Genomic DNA, 22,594 nt, shown 5'->3' on the forward strand with positions numbered 1-22,594 from the left:
TTGCGCTGGAACGAAAAGCACAATTAATTGATGACGTCACCAAAAATCAAAAATCGGATCGAAAAGCCATACAAGCTCTGGAGAATCAACTAGAAGATCTGGGAAATCGAGGACGCCGTCAGAATTTACGTATAAACGGCCTGAATGAGGGCGCTGAGGGAACAGATACCTGTAAGTTTTTGGAAGAATGGCTCCCTAAAGTTCTTTCCCTCACATTCACCAGGCCCTTAGAGGTTGAACGGGCCCATCGGGTGCCGACGAAGTCACCAGCCGGCTCACAGAAAGCGAGACCGATAGTGTTGAAGCTGCTCCGTTTCCCCCACGTGGCGATGATACTGGAAAAAATGCGCTCCCTCCATAAGATCGAATGGCAGGGCCAGACCATTTACATTTCAGCGGATTTTACAAAGCAAACAGCCGACAAGCGGCGAAGATTTCTTGCTCTACGCCCTCGTCTTAGAGCTTTGGAAGCCAGATTTGGTCTCCTATCACCGGCTCGTTTCAAAATAACTTATCAAAATAAGACTAAAACCTACACCGAGCCGGACGAGGTGGAGAAATTTATCAAGGAGCAAGAAGAGCTTATTGCAATGGAAACGTGATTGCATTTCTCTGCACGTACCCTTAGAGTGGTAAATGAACATACAGCTATGTTTTGTTATTGCATTTCAGAGATATGCTCTCTATGCCATAAGTTATGTGTTTCCAAAATGTTATTTCAGCGGGGTTGGGGGGGGGAGGGAGGTGACTCTGAGCCTCCATGTTGTGATACCTCTCCCCCTCCATAGGCCCTAGGGGCGCCGGTTGGGCGGGGTGAGTGTGAGGCTAATGTCTTGCGGGTGGGGGGGTGTTAGGCTGTTTGTGGGGAGGGTGGGGGGGTGTATGTTTGAGTGTGTGTGTGGGGTTTGTTTCTTTTTATTGCAGAGCAAAGTAATTTTGATTTGGCTTTTTGTTTCCATTAATGAATGTACTGTATATTGGCTAACAATCCATGATGGCTAAGTGTACTGTGTTAACTCTGAATATCAGAGGTCTGAATCACCCAATCAAGAGGAAAAAGACACTGCTATATTGTAAACATCATTCAGCTCAGATAGTCTTTTTGCAAGAAACTAAATTGAATTCCATTGAATCAGCTAAATTAAAGCGTGATTGGGTTTCTCAATGCTTTTTCTCTCCTGCAGTGAAAACCAAAGGAGGGGTGGCTATATTATTGTCCAAACATCTTAAATACACTATTGTGCATTCGTCCCATGATTCGCAGGGACGATGGGTCACAGTAACAATAGAAATCAATAGTGTCCGTTACACTTTAATTGCAGTATATGGTCCTAATGTCCCCAATATTGCATTTTTTCATACATTAAGTAAAGAGCTAGCAAATATAACCACTGACTTTTATATAATGGGAGGGGATTGGAATATAGTGCTTGATATGCATCTGGACCGTAGGTCTCAATCTCCTTATCGTCCTCCTTCTACATTGCCAACATTGACACACTTAATACACTCATTTGGATTGGTTGATATATGGCGTTTGTACCACCCAAATGATCTCGAATACACATTTTGGTCTGCGCCTCATGCTTCTGCTATGCGACTGGATTATATTCTTATGTCACAATCTCTCCTGACGTCTACACACTCCTCTTCAATCATATCTTGTCCTATTTCTGACCATTCAGCAGTCTTGCTCTCCTTAACACTGTCTGCTCCTTCATCACCTACACCTACCTGGCGTCTAAATGCTGCTCTACTTGCGGATAATACATTTGTACATCATGTTGAAGAATGGACGGAAGAATACTTTTCACAAAATGATACCCAAGAGCTGGCTTTTCAAATTATTTGGGACGCTTATAAAGCTTATTTGAGAGGTAGAATTATAGCGTACTCGGCGCATCTCAATAAAAAAAGGAAAATTGTGCTGCATGACTTAGAACTTCAAATAAAAAAGCTAGAGACAGAGTACCATCTGTCCCCGTCCATTCCAGCATTAACTCTGATACGAAAGATTAAGTTTAAATATAATTCTATACTATCTGAACGTGCCGGGGTTTTATTGGTGCAAGAAGGAGCACTATATTTTGAGCACCGCAATAGGGCGGGAACAATGTTGGCCAACTACCTTAAACAAAAAAAGAGAGCCGGACATATTAAAGCCCTCAAACCGGCTGGTTCTCTTATCACTGATCCAACTGCAATTACGGATCATTTTAAAACTTTTTACGAACAACTTTACACTTCGGGAGTAAATCCGACCGAGGCCAATTTCGATGACTTTTTTAAAGGTATGTCCCCTCCTATATTGCCATCTAAATTACTGGACAACCTTAACAAACCCATTTCAGAGGCTGAGATAGGTGAGGCCATTGATGGTTTAAAGTCTGGAAAGGCACCAGGAGGCGATGGTCTTACCCTATGCTACTACAAGATCTTTCGTAAAATTATTATCCCTAAATTGTTTACATTATACTCAGCTTTTTTGGATAAAGCCACTAGTGGAGGCACCTTTGCTGAAGCAGATATAGTAGTATTTCCTAAGCCGGGTCGGGATCCTTTACTTCCAAAAAATTATCGACCCATATCACTACTCAATTATGATTGTAAAATTTATGCGAAACTTCTTGCAGATAGACTAGCCACAGCTCTCCCTCTACTTATACATCCTACTCAATGTGGTTTTGTAAAGGGCCGACTGACGGCAGATAACTCTAGAGTTTTCTGTCATGTGCTTCAGGCATCTCGCAGTGTCTCCACTCCGACATGTGTGATGTCATTGGACGCAGAAAAAGCATTTGACTATGTGGAGTGGAAATACTTGTTTCATGCATTACAGTGGTTCCGATTGGGTAGAGCGTTTATCGATATGGTACACATACTTTATGCTAATCCCAGGGCCAGATTGAATGTAGGGGGATACCTATCTCCATATTTCTCCCTCTTTCGGGGAACAAGACAAGGATGTCCATTGTCCCCTCTTCTATTCAATCTGGCCCTGGAACCTTTACTGAGGAAACTTGATTCAGAATCCATCTTTACAGGTATACGGGTGGGCCCAACGGAGGTACGTTTATCAGCCTTTGCTGATGACGTACTGTTATATGTATCCAACCCGGCTGACTCACTGCCGGCCATTCTTGATCTTCTCTCCAAGTTTGGGCGACTCTCTGGCTATACTATAAATTGGGATAAGACTGAAGTACTGCCGTTGAATATTTACTGTACCCAAGATATGATTGAACCTTATGGTCTTACTTGGTGCTCTAAAACCATTAAGTACCTAGGAATTCATTTTTGCAACACGTGGCAAGACACGGTGACCCATAATGTACAACTTTTATTGTCCAAACTTAAAAAGTTATGCCAACAATGGTCTCCATTACATTTAACCTGGTGGGGCAGGTTAGAGACCATTCGAATGATGTTGACCCCTCAAGTACTGTATGTGCTTCAAATGCTACCTTTACCCTTACCACCCACGTTGTTTAAACAAATCGACCAGATTTTAATTTCATTCCTGTGGTCTGGAAAACCATCTCGTATCGCGCTGTCTACGCTCAAGAGGCCGTGGTCCCAGGGCGGGGTTAACTTTCCTCACTATAAACGTTATGCCTTGGCTGTCATGCTAAAAGGTGCTAGTATATGGTTTTTGCATCCTACTGCTTCTACATTGCCTTACTGGGGAATGTTGGAAAATGCACTAGTGAGCCCTGATACACTACGAGATATATGCTATTCCAAATCAATCTCTTGTATTAATTATTGGAAAGTATTACATACCACCCAATTGGGGATACTGGATTTGGGGCGTATCCTAAAATATCCGATACATTCCGATATACAATCCCCAATTTGGGGTAATCCCAATATCATTATTGGCTCCCGGATGATACACTGGCCCCTATGGATTAATCATGGTATATGGTACATTCGAGATATACTGGATAAGGATAAGTTATTGACATTTGCTCATATACAGGTCAAATATAAGATACCCTCCCATCAGGCCTATAAATATCTCCAATTATGTCATAGTTTGCATGCAGCTTTTGGCCCAGCCTTAGAACGCTTATTGAGGGGCGTCTCTGCTATGTCCACATTGTTGTCTTCGTGGAGTACCAAACCTCATTTGATATCTAGAATCTATAATGTTTTGCAAGGTACTGACCCAGACGATTTACTTCCGGTTCAGAGGCAATGGATCCAAGATCTTCAATACCCGATATCTGAGCAACAATGGTCCTTGATATGGGAACGATGTAACAGACCCTTGCACTCAGCGTCTCTCAGACAATCATTGTTCTTCGTGCTTCATAAATCATTGTGGACCCCCATCAAACAACAGAGAGCCTCCGCAACGTCTTCCAACAGTTGCTGGAGATGTGACACACATCTGGGGACTTTCCAACATATGCTCTTCGATTGTCCTCTTGTATCTGCATTTTGGACTGAGGTGGGAGATATATTGGGTCAGATTTTCTCTACATCAAGGACAATATCTTACCTTCAGGTGATACTTCGATCCGCTGCATTGGATCCCCCTTTGTCTCGACCTCACAATATTCTCTATGACATTCTCCTGGGACTAGCGATAAAGACTGTACTACTTCACTGGAAAAACAAATCTCCAGTATTGACAACCCACTGGTGGAACATGGTACTCTTATGCTATAAATACGAGCTCCGTCTGGCAGAATGTAGAGGATCCCAGAGATCTTTCCATGGTACCTGGTCTCCTATGAAGCATTATTGTGATGGGGATGTTTGATCTGTATGTTTACCTATGTATAGTACTTATCTGTATTGTTTTGATGTATAATCTTTTTTGGAAGCTTTGCTCTGCTGTTACTTTTGCTTTTTGTTTTTCTTTTCTTTCTTTTATTCGTTCTCAATAAAAAGATTTGACTTAAAAAAAAGTAATTAATTTTGATATATTTTCTTATATGCAACTCAAACATTATGGACTCATTTTACAAAGCCGCATTAGCGGTGTCTCTGAAGGTTCTTGCCCCAACTGTGGTCACCATAAAGCTATATGTTCTGGTTCTATCCTTGGGTACATACATTTTGTTCTATAATTTTTTTTTGAGTTGGAATAATGTGGAATACTAAATGGTATTTTAACTGTTATAGCTTATTTTGGTTATTTGATTTGAAGCATCCTATCCCTTGTGGACTTAAGGGTTTTCCAAAAAGAGCTATACTTTCAGGTTTGAAAGTAATTCTCTTTGGATTAAACCATTATATCCTACTTATAGTCATTGGCGTTCTAATATGCTTCATCTTTTAATAATGGAAAGTATGTCTGAATGGGAAACCAAGAAGGGATGAGTGTTCACTCTTTGGCAACTTTTTTTAAACACATTATTTCCAACAGCAAGAAGTCGTGTTTTGATGGATCATTATTTATTTATTATTATTTTTAGCAGTTCTGAGGGAGGGGAGGGCAGATGATGTAGGGAGGGGATTGATTATATTGCATTGTTATAATGTTTACTTTAGTAAAGATTATATTATTGTAATGTATGTTTTAATGATATATTTATACATTGACATATTATAAATGTTTGTACTTTTACATTCATTTGTTCTGGAAATTGGGTGGGTGGCTGGATGGGTGATAGGAAGTGGGTTGGTGGGGTAAGGATTGGTAGTTAAAATTGAAAATTGTTTGAGCCTGATATTTGCTGTTTTCATTTCTATTCGTAATATTCTTTTATGAGCAATAAAAATAATTGAAATAAAATAAAACTATAACTCACACAATCCCAATTGTTCTTGGCAGTTTACATATAAAAACATTCATAATAAAATGATATATTAAACACAAAAGACAAATACAACTTAAATATCAAATAGCCCTTCAACTCTTACTCATCTTATGTACACAATATTATAGACAAATACTCATATAATCAGTCTACATAACTTTCAAGTTCAGTATGATTTAGTCATTATATGCCTCACAAAACAGATTTTAACACATGACTGAGGCAGGCCGTTGCACAATCTGAGTTCACTCACCTTAAACATGGACATTCAATTTTCTTCTAGCCGGACAACCCTAAAAGAAAAAATGTCCAGCAGATTTGCATCAGATGATCAAGGATCTTCTAAGTTGATAAATCTGTAAATGATGGTGAGAGATCACGTGGGCTGTACAGCAGCAAAATAATTGTATAGTGGCAACAATTGATAGGGTGGCTACCTCTGTCTGAGATTACTGTGACCCATTTATGCCTGGTTTTATCCTCTGTGGCAGCAGTGATAAATTAGCTGGATAATGCGTAGCTTTGAAAGCTTCTTTAAAGGAAGCCAATCCTTTTTTGAGTCTATTGATCTCCTATCTCATAGAAAAGACTTTAAAATATATAGGGCAAACCCTAAACCTCCAGATTGTCCTTCTTAGGACCAATGAACCACAGTTATTACACTTAATGAAACCCATGTTGATTAGTTGAGATCACTATGAGCAGTGTTCTATGACAAGGAATAGTAATCATTAAGATGACCTAAATATGATCTTGAGGAATAAGGTAGATGCTGTACATACATAGGTACCCAATAAACAAGTCCAAGAAAGGGTGGGAGGGATTATAGGTAAGAAAGTCTGAATCTATAAGCTTGGAGCAAAAACCCATCTAAACTATGAGACTATACAGTATTGTGGTGGTCAGAGAGCTAGAAAAGTAGTGTTTGAAAGCCAGTAGTTTTAGTATAGTTCTGCTTTTCCCTCAATCCCACCAAAGGGGCTATTAAAGCAAAATATATTTATTTATTGGGTCTTTTATCCCATCCTCCCAGAAGAGCTCAGAACGAGTTACAAGTTTATATACATAATAAAGCGTATTTATATAAAGTGATGGCAAACATGACATGGCAGAACATTGTTTGACAAAGATGGTAAAACATAGTTAGCAAAGCATAATATGACAAAACATGGCAAGGTGAGACATAGCATGGCGAGCATTATAGTATAAGCATGGTTAACCTAGTATGACATGACAGTGATACGTAGCATGATAGAACCTAGCATGGTAGAGACATTGTGTAGCAAGCATAGCATGAGAAATTGTAGCATGGTAGAATAGTATGGCAAATATAGTGTGGAACATATGATGTATAGTGTGAGAAATGATACCAGTATGCCAAAATGTGGCAAAAACATTGTGTGACAAAACATGGCATGGTCAGACATGGGACCTTGCATAGCAATGGAGGCTATATATTGTATCACAGGAGAAGACTTGGTATGGTAGAGCATTATATGATGGGCAATATAAAGTGTGAGAGTACATTGCACAGTAGGATGAAGCACATCAGTGTTTGAGACTCGACAGTGGAGATTGGTGCCCTTTTTCATAAGGGCCAGAAAATATATTATAATATAATATAGTATAAAAATAGTTGGTAAGAATTGTCTTGGATAAATCACCATTAGAGGCACTTAGCACTTCAAGGAGAATCAAACAGACACTCCGAAAAATAAGAGAAGTAAAATTAACTAAAAGGTTTCAGTACGGGCTTAATTTTCCCTCCGAGTAACCAAAAGCCCCGGACAGATATTCTTGAGTTAACTAGCACTTAGAACAACGTCTAAATAAATCCTGCCCCGTACATCATATGACCTTAAATAAATAAATATGAAGTACAAACGTGCAACCAATGTGGGAACCAAGAAAAAATACAAAAAATATATCAAAAGAACCCCAAGACTCAATAAAAGAAAAAAAACCTCAAAATCAAAAAAAATTGGTAACAAACATCCCCACGTGTGAAACCACATGAAAGCAAAAGGTCCCAAAAGTCATAAGAAAATGGTATCAATAGTTCATATGAAAGTTCATATTAAATCCATCTCCAATACATGTGCAGTGTGATATCCAATATAGTGAATAAATCTATATATATATATATATAAAATCGGAGGTGTGTATGTGTGTGTGTATGTGTGTATGTGCCGCGATTATGCAAAACGGCTTGACCGATTTGAACGAAACTTGGTATGCAGATCCCTCACTACCTGGGATGATATGTTCTGGGGGTCTCGCGGCCCACCTGCACACGTGGGCGGAGCTACAAACAGAAAATCAGATTTCACCCATTCACGTCAATGGAAAAAATGTAAAAAGCTGTGGGACCGATTTGAACGAAACTTGGTATGCAGATCCCTCACTACCTGGGGTGATATGTTCTGGGGGTCTCGCGGCCCACCTGCACACGTGGGCGGAGCTACAAACAGAAAATCAGATTTCACCCATTCAAGTCAATGGAAAAAATGTAAAAAGCTGTGGGACCAATTTGAACGAAACTTGGTATGCAGATCCCTCACTACCTGGGGTGATATGTTCTGGGGGTCTCGCGGCCCACCTGCACACGTGGGTGGAGCTACAAACAGAAAATCTGATTTCACCCATTCAAGTCAATGGGAAAAATGTAAAAAGCTGTGGGACCGATTTGAACGAAACTTGATATGCAGATCCCTCACTACCTGGGGTGATATGTTCTGGGGGTCTCACGGCCCACCTGCACACGTGGGCGGAGCTACAAACAGAAAATCAGATTTCACCCATTCAGGTCAATGGAAAAAATGTAAAGAGCTGCCATTCTCACAGTAATTCAAAAACTGCTTGACCGATTTGACCGAAACTTGGTATGCAGGTCCCTCACTACCTGGGGTGATATGTTCTGGGGGTCTCGCGGCCCACCTGCACACGTGGGCGGAGCTACAAACAGAAAATCAGATTTCACCCATTCATGTCAATGGAAAAAATGTAAAAAGTTGCCATTCTCACAGTAATTCCAACTACCTGGGATGATATGTTCTGGGGGTCTCGTGGCCCACCTGCACACATGGGCGGAGCTACAAACAGAACATCAGATTTCACCCATTCATGTCAATGGAAAAAAAGTAAAACGCTGCCATTCTCACAGTAATTCAAAAACGGCTTGACCGATTTGAACGAAACTTGGTATGTAGATCCCTCACTAACTGGGGTGATATGTTCTGGGGGTCTCTTCACCCAAGAATTTATATGTTCTTGCTCCTGGAGGTGAAACTAAAAATGTTGTTTATAATCAAGTTTTGTGTTAGTTGTATTGTATTTTTGTCAAATATTTCACATTATAATTTGAATATTGTACTTTTTATAAAGCTGTAAAAAAATAATTTCATTCACCACTATAAAGTATCATTTGAATCCATTTACAGTGTTATTGCTATAATTAAATACCCGTGCAACGCCGGGGCATCAGCTAGTAAATAAATAAATAAATAAATATCTCCATTCACACAATTCAAATGAATGGATGACTTAGCTGATTCATAGGCAGACTGTATCTCCGTTCGACAGGTCCTGTTTCAATATTCTTAGTCAGGAGGGAGAATTCAGAACCGCAATAAATTCTCCAGGCCAAGAGCTGGAAATGCAATTGTCATCATATAGTAAACCTCTCACCGAATACAGCGGCTCAATCACAGATATACACAGGAAGCAAAATCATTAAACAAATTCTAGCCACAGTAAATCAGTTGGATATTCAGAAATAGACAGCACATAGGTGTTCATATCGGGATGGAGTTGTAATGTTAACATATATTTTATAAAACGTGGATACATGTATAGAACACAGAAACACATTTACACCTGCTTCAGAATAGGTATTAATGTGTATATGAATCTGAGTGCTATTGGGATTGGTTCTGCATGCCTATTGTATAAAGGCACAAGGCAGTTATGTTCCCTTTACAAAACAGGATTAGAATAGGTATTTTTCATCTCAATACCATGTTATGAAATTACCCTCTTTGTATGAAAGTTTAATTATATTCAACATGAATGAGCTGTTGTGATGCAAAAGCATGCAAAGCAGGCCTTACATTTTACAAATATAAGAACAAGAAAAGTCTTTGCAGGCCCATTTTTACAAAAATAAAAAAAACACAATTATACCACAATAAGATAATTACCTTTTTTTACCAGCTGCACCATTAATTTTCATGTGAAAGTTTGCTGCAAAGCTAATTTGCATCTGTAAGAAATGTCCCTTCAAAGAGACCACAAACCCACTGGAAGACCTATGGTTAGAAGTTTTAATGATTGAGTAATACCAACCTACAGTACTTGCATTGTAACCAGGCTTTGGAAAGTGAGTAATTAGATCCAGATTGAAACTTTAAAAAGTTTCACATAATGCCTTCATGCCTTGTTTGTAACACCTATTCTAGGTGAAACAACAGCCGTATGCCTCCTGAATTAACTTTCAGATCCCTACACCACTGTCTCCAACATTTTGATAATTAAACTCTACAGTTATGATCACCCTACAGCAATTCTATAGATACACATAATTGGGAATTGTGGGTTTTTTAAAAAACATTATTTATCAACTCAGCAAAACCAGCACATATATAAAAGTAATCAGTACATTATGGGCTTCTTTTACAAAGCCACGGTTAAGGTTTCTTCCATGGACCAGCAAGGTAAATACTTGTGCCGCTCAGCTGAAGAAACTGGATCTGCACAGCCGGTCAGCAGCAGGCCAGGAGATCAGAAAGCTTGCTCCTGCCCGCTGTACCTCCACCAGGGATCGGCAAAGGACCTAAATATGATCTTCCATCTTAATGATTACTATACCTCATCATAGAACACTGCTCATAGTGATCTCAACTAATCAACATGGGTTTCATTAAGTGTAATATAGTGGAGAGAGGGAGGCAAGAAATGGTGGGCATCGATGGGAGCAGGGACTAAAGAGGAAGAGATGGTGGGCATCGATGGGAGCAGGGACTAAAGGGGAATGCTAGACATGGGAGGGTATATGGATACAGAGGGGTAATGCTAGACATGGGAAAGTATAAGAACACAGAAGGCAGATGCTGGACAGAGGGATATACTGTGAAGGGGTCATAGAATGGAGAGATGATTAAGGCATGGAGATGGGCACAGGGGAAATACTAGAAAGGGATGTATAGGAGACAGAGAAGGGAGAACATAAGTACATAAGAACATAAGCAATGCCTCTGCTGGGTCAGACCTGAGGTCCATCGTGCCCAGCAGCTCGCTCACGCAGCGGCCCAACAGGTCCAGGACCTGTACAGTGATCCTCTATTTATACCCATCTATCCCCCTTTCCAGCAGGAAATTGTCCAATCCTTTCTTAAACCCCAATACCGTGCTCTGCCCTATTACGTCCTCTGGAAGCGCATTCCAGGTATCCACCACATGCTGGGTAAAGAAGAACTTCCTAGCATTTGTTTTGAATCTGTTCCCTTTCAACTTTTCCGAATGCCCTCTTGTTCTTTTATTTTTTTTGAAAGTTTGAAGAATCTGTCCCTCTCTACTCTCTCTATGCCCCTCATGATCTTATAAGTCTCTATCATATCCCCTCTAAGTCTCCTCTTCTCCAGGGAAAAGAGACCAGTTTCTCCAATCTCTCAGCGTATGAAAGGTTTTCCATCCCTTTTATCAGACGCGTCGCTCTCCTCTGAACCCTCTCGAGTAACTGCAGTGCCATTTTTCATTATTTCACAAATAAGTGCTGTTTATTAATATTTTCACAACTGTTGAATGTTGATTTTTTCTGAATGATAAGACACGTTTAGAAGATAAAATACATTTAAATCACAATTTTTAAAAATTATTTATAACATTTAAAATCATAGTACATTTCTTGTCACAAGCCAGTGATTGAGATTCTGACCGGCTATACGTATATAGCAGTATATTGCTTGAACGTAAGGTCTCTGAGGCTTGTTACACCATAAGTTCTGTACTATTTTGGTGTTTTTCACTGAGGTGATTTTGGTTTTTACTCGTTTCAGTTCAGTATGGGTCTAAAATTCCAAGAGACAGGATGTCAAGAGCTTCTCATGCAAATCAGGTAAGAAACTATTAAGATTTGGAGCAACATTCAGTGATAAATTTGTCACAAAAGAAGGGAAAAAGCCAAAGGATATCCATGAATACAAGGCTGCAGTTTATACGAGCCTGCTCCATCATCCTACAAAGTAAAATTTTGGTGCAAGCAGTTTAAGTGGGGTAGAGAGTCCATTTAACATGACCCTCATACTGGACGACCTTTGGAAGCAACTTCCATAGAAATATGCAAGAAAGTTGAGGATTTAATTTTGACAGACAAATTAAGGTTTCCCAAATAGCTGAAGAAATAGGCATTTCAGCAGGTACAGTTTGGAAAATATTTAATGAAAAGTTGGGCATGTCCAAGATTAGTGCAAGCTGGATTCCAAGAATGCCAACACCATGTCAGAAGGCCATGATGCTCCAGTGCTGTCAGGAGAACTTGGAGATGCTCCATGAAAACCAAGTGAATTTTTTCTTTGTTTGGTAACTGGAGATGAAACTTGGGTCTATCACTGAGATCCTGAGTCCAAAATGGAGTCAATGTAATGGAAGCACAAGTCATCTCCCACCCCAAAAACATCCAAGACACAAAGTGATGCAACTATCTTCTGGGATTATGAAGGACTTTTGCTTCTGGAGTTGATGTCACACAAAACAACCATAACCAGAGACAAGTATGGCAACTCAATGATCACTTTGCAGAAGTCAGTCAAGGAGAAAAGATGAGAAACTCACTGCAGGCATGCTGCTTCTTCATGACAATGTACCAGTGCACATGTCGCAACAATCACAGGCTGCTATCCAAGAATGTGGGTTTCAGCAGTCCTGTTCTGGCTCCCTCTGATTATTTTCTGTTCCAGGTTTTGAAGAAATCTCTGTGGACAGCGGTTTTCAAGTAATGAAGGTGTCAAAGAAGTAGTGACATCTTGGTTTGAAGGTCAAACAGAAGGATTTATTTCAAAGGGGTTAAAACAAAGTCATTGTAGGGAAAGTGGATGAAGTGTATGGAGTTATCAGAGGACTCTTTTCTTTCCTACTGAAGTAGATAAATTATTGAACACCCCTTGTATCTCTGTCCCTCCTCCCCTAGAATTAGTTATCACTGGAAGTTTTTGAATCCAGTAGTGCTGCGTTTTATTTGTAAAGTACATAAACCATGGTACAGAGGTTTCTACCATGGCCAGGAACACTAAATGCTCTGATGCTACTCCGACACTCATAGGAATTCCATGAGTGTAAGGGCAGCGTCAGAGCATTTAGCACTCCATAGTAGAAATCTCTACCATGGCTTTGTAGAAGGGGAGGGGTTAATTTTGTGGAAGAAACAAACAGTCAGGGGATCCAGAGAAAAAACATTTCTCATTGAAGTGCCTGCCCCCCAAAAATATGTATTTATGTGGGTAATCTCTTAAAAAAAATATAGGGGTCCTTTTACTAAGACGCACTAGTGCATTTTAGCACGCGCTAATTCTCATGCGTGGCAATGCGTCCATAGGATATAATAGATGCGTTAGCATTTAGCGCACGTTAATATTTAGCACTAGCATACCATAGTAAAAGGACCCCATAATTTAAAAAAAAAAACAAAAGCAACAAACAAGAAAACTTCCAGACATATCATGAAATGTTCACTGAACAATCTTGCCCGCCTCGTACCACAGGAAAAAATGGTGCTTGCTTTTATAAATTTTTCTCCTTTGCAGTTATTCTTTATATGAGATTCTCACAACATATTTCATATGATATATGGTATCTTCAAATAACATTGAAAATTTTACAATTTAAATATTTTTTAAAAAATTAAACATTCTAAGAATTTGTATAGTAGAAAATTTCATAATCCTAGTGAAAAAAAATTGTCTTGCGTTACAGAGGGGTCCTTTTACTAAGGCATGGTAGACATTTTAGCGCGTGCTAAACGCCAACACTTCCATTATAGTCTATGGACGTGTTAGCGTTTAGCGTGCACTAAAACGGCTAGCGCACCTTAATAAAAGGCCCCCAGAGTCTGGCAGTGACCACATGTGAAGTGAGGTACCCAAGGTTTGTCTTAATCTCCAACAGGTATGCCGAAATATGCCTTGTAGGCATCACACATCTTAGCATATGCGTCTATGGAGTATTTTTTCCCTTTCGTCTTGATAAATTGGTCACATACATAGCAAAATGCATCTGTCGGATGTTTGCACCTTGGAAAAAGGGCACCTAAATTTACTCAGCTTGGAATCAATCTGAAATGTTCTGTAAAAAAAAAAGTATATTTCAAAATATCAATGTCCTGGCCATAAAAGCAAAGTTACAGGAGTGGTAGTCATTTTCTATACTTTTTGGGCATAGGCAATTAAGAAAGAACACTCATTACCCAGAAATAAACAAAAAAATTGTTATGTGGTATTACTTAATGACTACTACCTAATGACAATATTGTTGAGTCTACTGCTGGTATTACAGCATTGAATGAATGTGCGGGGGGGGGGGGTTCTTTAAAGTGATTTTCAATAATTCAGTGGGCAGACCTGAAAAATTGCTCAGATCTTATCTTGCTTATTCTGGGTCTTTCTTTCTTTGGAAGACAGAAATGTCCAGATTTAATGAAAGTTCCTCCCACTGAGCTACTCTCATTATTATGAATCTAAGAAAATTGGGACACTGCTGTGCTGATCCTTATCAGAACCCCATATTAGTAGAACACTGATATAGTCATACTTTAGATAGTGCGAGCATGTCTCTAAAGAAAGATTCAGGGAAAAGGGTTTCCAAATGAAAAGTGTGCGAATACAATATAAGCTGCAAACCTTTTATTTCTTCTCTTATCATCCTGGCTGCCCAGTTTTCAGCCTTTACAGCACTGTTCTCATTTCTTCTCCTAATATGGTGTTTTGTATAATGCCAGTCACTCTGAAAATCAGCATAGCCCAAGTTAATTTTTCTATGGAAAATAAAATATATTAAGAATGCAGGCTACTTCACTGCTCAGAATACTATCACAGATAAATGGGATACCTAGGTTATTTTGAAAAGATTAAACAATCATTTCTAAATAAAAAGTCCACATAGAATAAGGTAGAAAAAAAAAAGATGTTTAATTTTGGAAGAAAATTATATAGGATGAAGATATTTCAGATATCAACATGCTTCTATGATGACTAAAATGTGAAAGCGTTTAACAATAGAAGCACCTTTCCTACCAAATGCAAACTTCTAAGGTGGGGGAAAAAGAGAAAGGGACAGAGAGAGAGAGAATACAAGAGAGAGGTGATGATCCCCCATGTAGGAAATAAAGATGCTGTGCTTGTCCATTAAATGGAAATAAATCTTCTCATTTTCCGTCCTCTGTACCTTTACAGCTCTGAGGCTGCATTAGAAGAGAGTGGGTAGACAGCGCATTTCTGAATGTGCTCCGGTAACAACAGCTATAAATCCAGCGAGATGAGCCAGCTTAGTGATGCTGCAGATACATCTTCATCTTTGCACCTTCACAATAAACAGCTTCAATTGTTTCATCTCAGACTGCTATGCCACTAAATTTGCTTTAACCAGCAAAGCACTGGAATCATTTCTCTCCTCTGTGCATTTCCACCATTGCCTTGCTTAGCTACTATAAATGATCAGGAATACATTTTCCTAAATAAGCATGCAATAAAAATCTCAGCCCTAATGAAAATAAACTATAATGGGAGGAAATTTTCAAACTACCTCCTAAGGAAAACCAATTGGGCCAGCAGGCTTCCAAATGGTAAAGGTATCTTGAAACTATATCTAAATATTTAGTGGAGCTTATCTTGTTAAGTCTTCTGCCAATTACCAGTTAAAGATTTCTAATAATTTTAACTGGATAATTTTAGGCCTGCTGTTTCAGCAGCCTCACTTATCCAATAACGTTTGGCCATATAGTACCGACTTCTCTCTGGCTAAATTGTTACTTCAATACCCCCCCCTCCCAAAATGCCTCATGTGCTACTTCCAATTATTGTATGGACAATGAGTAAAATGTAAATTGTTAATCAGGGACTAGGTTGTACTAACTGATAAGTGCAGTAAATACCCACTCTCTGCCCACAGACATGCCCCCTAAGCCAAAAAATGTTTATTAGTGTGTGGGTAATGTGCGCATATAGAAAAACTACCTCGGGACATCTCCACACACCCCACAGTATGCCATTTCTTTTCTGCGGAAAGCTTGCATTAGTGCTTATCACAGCTTTGTAAAAGGGCCCCCTAAATAGAAGAAAATCATTGTGACCCGATATTCATCCCTGAGTTCAACAGGATCTCCACAATGAAACTGGCAATGTTAATCTCCAACTCATTTCAATCTTTCTCTGCGCCTGGGGACTGAAAGGTAGCCAATGTTATGTCAGTTTTCAAGAAGGGTTCCAGGAGTGATCCAACTAAAAAAAGACCAGGGAGTTTAACATTGGGGCTGGATACAAAGATGTAAGTCATTGTTAAGAAAAAAATAATAGTCACTGTGATAATCATGACTCTATAGGGAGATCCAACAAGGATTTCGAAAAGGGAGGTCATGCCTAACTGCTAAAGAAATAAACACAGAAAAATGAACATAAGAATAGCCTTTCTGGGTCAGACCAATGGTCCATCAAGCCTAGTAGCCAGTTCTCACGGTGGCCAATCCATGTTACTAGTACCTGCAAAAAACCAAAGAGTAGCAACATTCAATGCTACTGATCCAGGGTAAGCAGAGGCTTCCCCCATGTCTTAATAACAGACTATGGACTTTTCCTCCAAGAATTTGTCCAAATCTTTCTTAAAGGCAGGCAAAGATCATATGGTCTATCTAGGCTGTCTGGCCATGCCATCTACTATCCCTAAATGCTCTTAGCATTATTTGAAAGTGGAAATAAAACTGTTAAAGGAATAAAGGGTACTTGGATTTTTAGAGACTGCTTAGAAAATTTTTTATAAAGTGATGAAACAGCCCTTGCTAAAGTCTCTAATGACCTGTTCCTGGCCTGATCCAATGGCCTCATTCTTTGATATATCTGTTGCCTTCAGTACTGTTGATCACCACATACTTCTTGATACACTATCCTCACTGTGGATTCCAAGGTTCTGCGCTCTGTGTTTTCATCCTATCTCTTCCATCACATTTTCAGTGTATGCAATGGGGGATCCTCCTCCATTGCTATCTTGCTCACAATCAGTGTACCTCAAGGCTCTGCCTTAGGACCTCTCCTTTTCTCCATATATATATCTGCTCCGTCTGTGAATTGATCTCCTCCCATGGTTTTCACCCCAGATATCTCTACAGGAATCTAGATCAGAGTCTCAGCCTACCTGCCACCTGGATGTCTCACCACCATCTAAAACTGAATATGGCTAAGACTGAGCTCCTTATCTTCCTGCCTACACCCAATTCCCCCCTATCCCCATTTTCTATCTATGTGGACAACACTCTCCTCCTCCCTGTCTTGTTAGCTCGTAACCTTGAGGTCATCTTTGACTCCTCTCTTTCCTTCACCACTCAGATTTAACAAATTTCTAAAGCCTGTCACTTCTTCCTCTATAATATTACCAAAATCTGACCTCCTCTTTCTGAACAACACTACCAAAACTCATCCACACTCATCACCTCTCGTTTAAATTATTGCAACTTTCTTCTCTTAGGTTTTCTGCTCAACCATCTCTTTCCTCCCCTTCAATTCATGCAAAATTCTGCTCTATGACTTATATTCCATGAGAGCCATCACACTCACATTACCCCTCTCCTCAAGTCATTTCACCGACACGCCATCCATTTCCAAATACAGTTCAAACTCATCTTACTAACCTGCAAATGAACTCACTCTGCAGTCCCTCAATATCTCTCCACATTTCTCTCCCCCTATGCTCCCACCTGTGAACTCTATGGGAGCATAGGGGAGTCCTTCCTATTCATACCCTTCTCCTTCACTGCCTACTAGTGCTGCCCGATTCAGGAAAAAATTTTTTGATTCGATTCAGCCTATTGAATTGATTTTTTGATTCGATTTTGCTGCCCAATCGGGTGGTTTTTTTCCAAACATCCTGGTGGGTTTATTTTATAGCCTCTTCACCCCCTTTGCCCTCTCCTACCCACACTGGTCCTGTGGTATAAACAAACAAAAAATACTTTTTTTCTCCCTGTTAATTCCTAGCTCACGTTCACGGTCTAACACCAGCTCTGGAAGGATACACATTTCAAATCTGACATATTGTAATCACAAAACAGAAAATAAAATTATTTTTCCTATCTTTTCTTGTCTGGTTATTTTTCAAATCATGTTGGTCCCATGTTGGTCTGGTTGCCTTCTGATCAGGCTCTCCTTCTTTCTCCATGCTAACCATCCATCTTCCATCTCTGTCCTCCCCTTCTGTTTCCCTTTCCTCCCCTGGAGGTCTGGCATCTTTCTTTTTTTTCATCTTCATCCCCCCACAGCTGCAGCGATGGACCCCACCATTCCCAGATCCACCATCTCTCTTTTTCTCAACTACCCTTTCATCGAGCATCTCTCTTCTGTGTCCCTGTCCCTATTCTCCTCTCCAGTACTGTTCCCCTTGTGTCCCAGTTCCTATGCTCCTTCCATGCCCAGCATCTTATCTTTCCCCATATCCAGCTTCTTTCTCTTTTCCTTACCTCTTGCATCCCTTCCCCAGGTACAGGCTTTCTCCTACTATCTCTCCTGTCCACCTACTTTGTAGCAGTATCTGTCCCTCTTGTACCTTTCCCCTTGTGGTCTTGCATTTCTTCTCCCTCTCTCCTTTAGTCCAGCACCTCTCCTTTGCTTTCCTCCGCCTCTTTTTGGTTTGGCCTCTCTCTTCCCTTCACACCAGGTCTGGCATCTCCCCTCCCCTCTCTTACTCCTTCCTCCTCCTCCCTCTGCACAGGCCTGCCTCCCCACCGTGAAGGAACTCTTCCTCCTCTTCCCAGCCCTGCCTCCCTGCCATGAAGGCCTGCTCTCCTCCGCGAAGACCTGCTCCCCCTGCAAAGGCCTGCCCCCCTGCAGTGAAAGCACTCTTCGGCCTGCTCCCCGCCGAAGACCTGCTCCCCCTGCAAAGGCCTGCCCCCCTGCAGTGAAAGCACTCTTCGGCCTGCTCCCCGCCGAAGACCTGCTCCCCCGGCAAAGGCCTGTCCCCATGCCGTGAAAGCACTCTTCGGCCTGCTCACCACCACGAACACCTGCTCCCCCATCAAGCCTGTATCTACCCCCAGCTTCCCCACTCTTACCTTTAGGCTAACACGGCAGCCTGCAGGCTTGTTGATGTTTAAGCAATCCCTGCAGATGCCCGTCATCCTCAGTGGCACGTTATCTCTGCCGCGATCCTGTCCCTGACGTCAGAGCAGGGGCAGGACGTAGCAGAGAGAACGTGCTGCTGAGGACAATGGGCAGCTGCAGGGATCGCTATAACACCAACGAGCCTGCAGGCTGCCATGTTAGCCTAAAGGTAAGAGCGGGGAAGCTGGGGGGAGGCCTTTTTGACTGACCCTCACCCCTCAAGCAGGAGTGGCAGCGGACAGCCAGCAAGAGGCAGCGCTGCAGCTCCTGCTTTAGGAAGGCACGGGGGAAGGGTCGGTCATTGAATCGGGAGTCCGATTTTTTTGAAAATTGAATCAATTCACCCGATTCGAATCGGTGAATCAATTCGAATCGTGAATCGGGCAGCACTTCTGTCTACTCTAGACATCATCCCTTCTGTCTTGCTGTGTCATATGCATGGAAAAAAACTGCCTCAGTCTTTACATCAGGCACCATCTCCAGCAGTATTCAAATCCCAGCTAAAAGCCCTCTTTTTGATGCTGCTTTCAACTCCTAACTCCCACTCACCATAAAATTACCTATATCCATCCTATCGTTATTTGCAAGAAACTCCCCACCCCTACCCTAATATGCCCTGTCTGTGCTAATTAGATTGTAAGATCTTTTAAGCAGAGACAGTCTGTTGCATGTTTAATATACTGTACAGTGCTGTGTATCCCTTTTTAGTACTATAGAAATGATGATACTCCATCGATCATACTCCATCATAGATCTGTAAAAGAATGACATTGTTGAATGCAGTGGGGAACCATGGGAGAATTCATTGACGAGGTGTTTATCCTACTTTTGTGCTCAATGAGACACGTCCTAATAGTCTGCTACATATACCAGCTACATATACCAGCTGGCACGGGCAGATGGTATATGTAGGGCAAACCCAGAGGACTATTAGGACGCGTCTCATTGAGCATAAAAGTAGGATAAACCCCTCGTCAATGAGTTCTCCCATGGTTCCCCACTGCATTCAACAATGTCATTCATTTACAGATCTACGATGGAGTATCATCGAACAGATTGCTGAGAACTTTGATGGGGATAAAACTATACGTCTCCAAGGGAGAAAACAATACTGGATTTTTGAGCTACAATCAGTGTATCCTCTGGGACTTAATGACTATATTGAGTGGCATTGCGCCATTTAACATGAACTAAAAAATCTTTTTGAAATTCCCGGGTTTGACGTCAGACGTGATGACGTCACCTGTTCTGCAGTTATCAGTGGAGGCGTTCTGCCGGGTTCAGCGCCATTTTCTCCTATTCCAATCCGGCGGGTGTTTGAACAAGTTGGACTACAGCTAAGCAGTCAGTTCCTGAGGAAGGGGGTCTGTTGTACCCTTGAAACAGAGTTCCGTTGGACGGACATATGTGGATAAGCCATTTGGCTGCCTAGAGACTTGAACCATAGAGAGCTAAGTACTCTTTCCAACTGTTGGCTTGTTCTCCCAGCCCTTGCCTTATTGGTTGTTTTTGGTCACTCACACCCTCAGATGAGGGGTAGAAACAGTGTATGTCACTTGTTGATTATATTTTTTTGCACATTTAGCACAATTTTGGTGCACTAGTACATTTGCAATCACTTGCGGGTGAGCCTGAGGATGTTTCACATTTTATGCCCATCTGGGCACACTGATGTGACAGCTGGCACATCAGGGGTTGTGTAATCCCCATTGCTCGCTGGGTGACTGAGGACTTCCCGCTTACCACACACCATACTACACTACACATACTGATTGATACATTTTGTTACTTCTTGTGGCTACAGTGTCTCTCCCCCGCATCCTTTTCATAGGGTCAGGGAAGATTGTTTTTTTCCTGTTTGGGTTTCTTCCTTTTTTTGAGTTTTTGCAATATTGTTATTCCTATTGGTACAACAGCAGTTAGTGGCTGCTACCTCCCATTACATGCTCTAACATTTGCTAAACATGGCCATAAAATTATTAAATATTTTTGAATATCAGCCCATTATCCATACACACTTACAGGTTATAAATGTATCTATTTAAAATACTTATAGCTTATTCCATCCACAGTTCTAGGCAGGTTATATCACATACATAAACAATGTATACAAAACAGAATACAAGGGGGCACTGAAAAGTTTTCAGTCCAACCAAGAAGAGAATGAGGTGGATATGGTGACCTGAAACAATCAATATAAAAACATAAACACCTCCCCTCCCCCCCCCTTTTTTTTTTTTTAACAAAACCACAGAAGCAGTTTTTAGCATAGGCTGGAACGTTGAATGCTCTGTGCTGCTCCCGACACTTAAGTAAGAAGAAAGTTTTTTCAGCTACAGTGGCTAGAGAATGACATGGGGAAAAAATTTGTCCCTGTCACCGCCCCATCCCTGTGACCCCCATCCCTGTGACCGCCCCGTCCCCGCAGCATCCATACAAGCCTCAGTACTGCAATATTTAGCTTATTCCTTCCTTATAAATCAAAGTTCTGGCTGCTGAACTAGAGAAAGAGATGTTCAGCTGGCAGGGCTTTGTTTATAAATTTTTATCAACACAACTAATATACTACTTTATCCTAAAGCAAAAAAAAGGAAATAAGATAATTTTTTTTTTTGGCTACCTTTGTTGTCTGGTTTCTGCTTTCCTCATCTTCTCATTCAATTTCTTCCATCCACTGTCTGTCTTCTCTAAGCATCTTCCATTTGCTCTGTTACTGTGACTCTCCCAATTGGTCTGGCATCCATCTTCTTACCTCTGCTCCCCCCATATTCTGGCATTTGTCTTCTTCCCTTCCAGCACCTTCTCCCCACTCTGTCTTCCCCATTTCCCTTCAGCGCCTTCTCCCCACCACCACCACCCTTCCCTCTTGCCACCACACTACTCTTCAGCACCCCCCGCGCAGCCCAAGAATCTCCCTTCCTCCCCCTTACCTTCGCAGCGCATTAGTAAAGTAACTTGCTGAAGCGGCTGAGCCTGCCTGCAGTCACGTGTGTGTGGGCGGAAGCTTCTCCTCCGACGCAATCAGCTTCAGCAAGTTACTGCTAAGGTAAGGGGGAGGGAGGGAGATTTAGTAGGTAGGAAGAAGGGAGGGGGCCTTGTGTATTCCCTCCCTTTACTGCGGAGACAAGGCCATTCACCACTCCAAGGGGCGGTGGATGGCCTTGTCCCTGTGCCCACAGTGAGCGCTTCCCCCCCCCCCCTTATTGACGAGTTATCAACAGCCACTGTGTCATTCTCTAACAGTGGCAAAATAATGCTCAAAATTTAGGAAGTTGGTTGGTTGGATTGAGAAATTTTCAGCACCATGTCGTAAAACTTTACGATAAAATACTTCAGAAGCTTGCAAATCAAATAAATAAAATTAGAAAGCTAATCCAAATAAAAATGCTTTCAGATTTTTATGAAACTATAAAAATACAGTATTTATCCTCAGATTTAAAAGAAGGAACTCTAAACACATACACCTCCAAC

At 41.0% G+C, this 22,594-nt stretch overlaps 1 long non-coding RNA gene across 2 annotated transcripts in view; it reads right to left on the reverse strand.

Annotated features, from left to right (window-relative positions):
- Positions 1–22,594, reverse strand: part of LOC117356588 — a 40,584-nt gene that overhangs the window by 12,493 nt on the left and 5,497 nt on the right. Inside the window, exons 2-4 of one of the 2 annotated variants that reach the window (XR_004538674.1) lie at positions 14,663–14,765; positions 6,028–6,067; positions 3,331–4,451 (exon numbers count right to left, since the gene is read on the reverse strand). This is a non-coding gene — a long non-coding RNA (uncharacterized LOC117356588). Of the gene's footprint in view, positions 1–3,330; positions 4,452–6,027; positions 6,068–14,662; positions 14,766–22,594 lie in introns of those variants that run through there. The other variant, XR_004538675.1, reaches the window with a different exon arrangement.

Source organism: Geotrypetes seraphini, chromosome 3 (genome assembly GCF_902459505.1).
Source record: "Geotrypetes seraphini chromosome 3, aGeoSer1.1, whole genome shotgun sequence".
Taxonomy (NCBI): domain Eukaryota; kingdom Metazoa; phylum Chordata; class Amphibia; order Gymnophiona; family Dermophiidae; genus Geotrypetes; species Geotrypetes seraphini.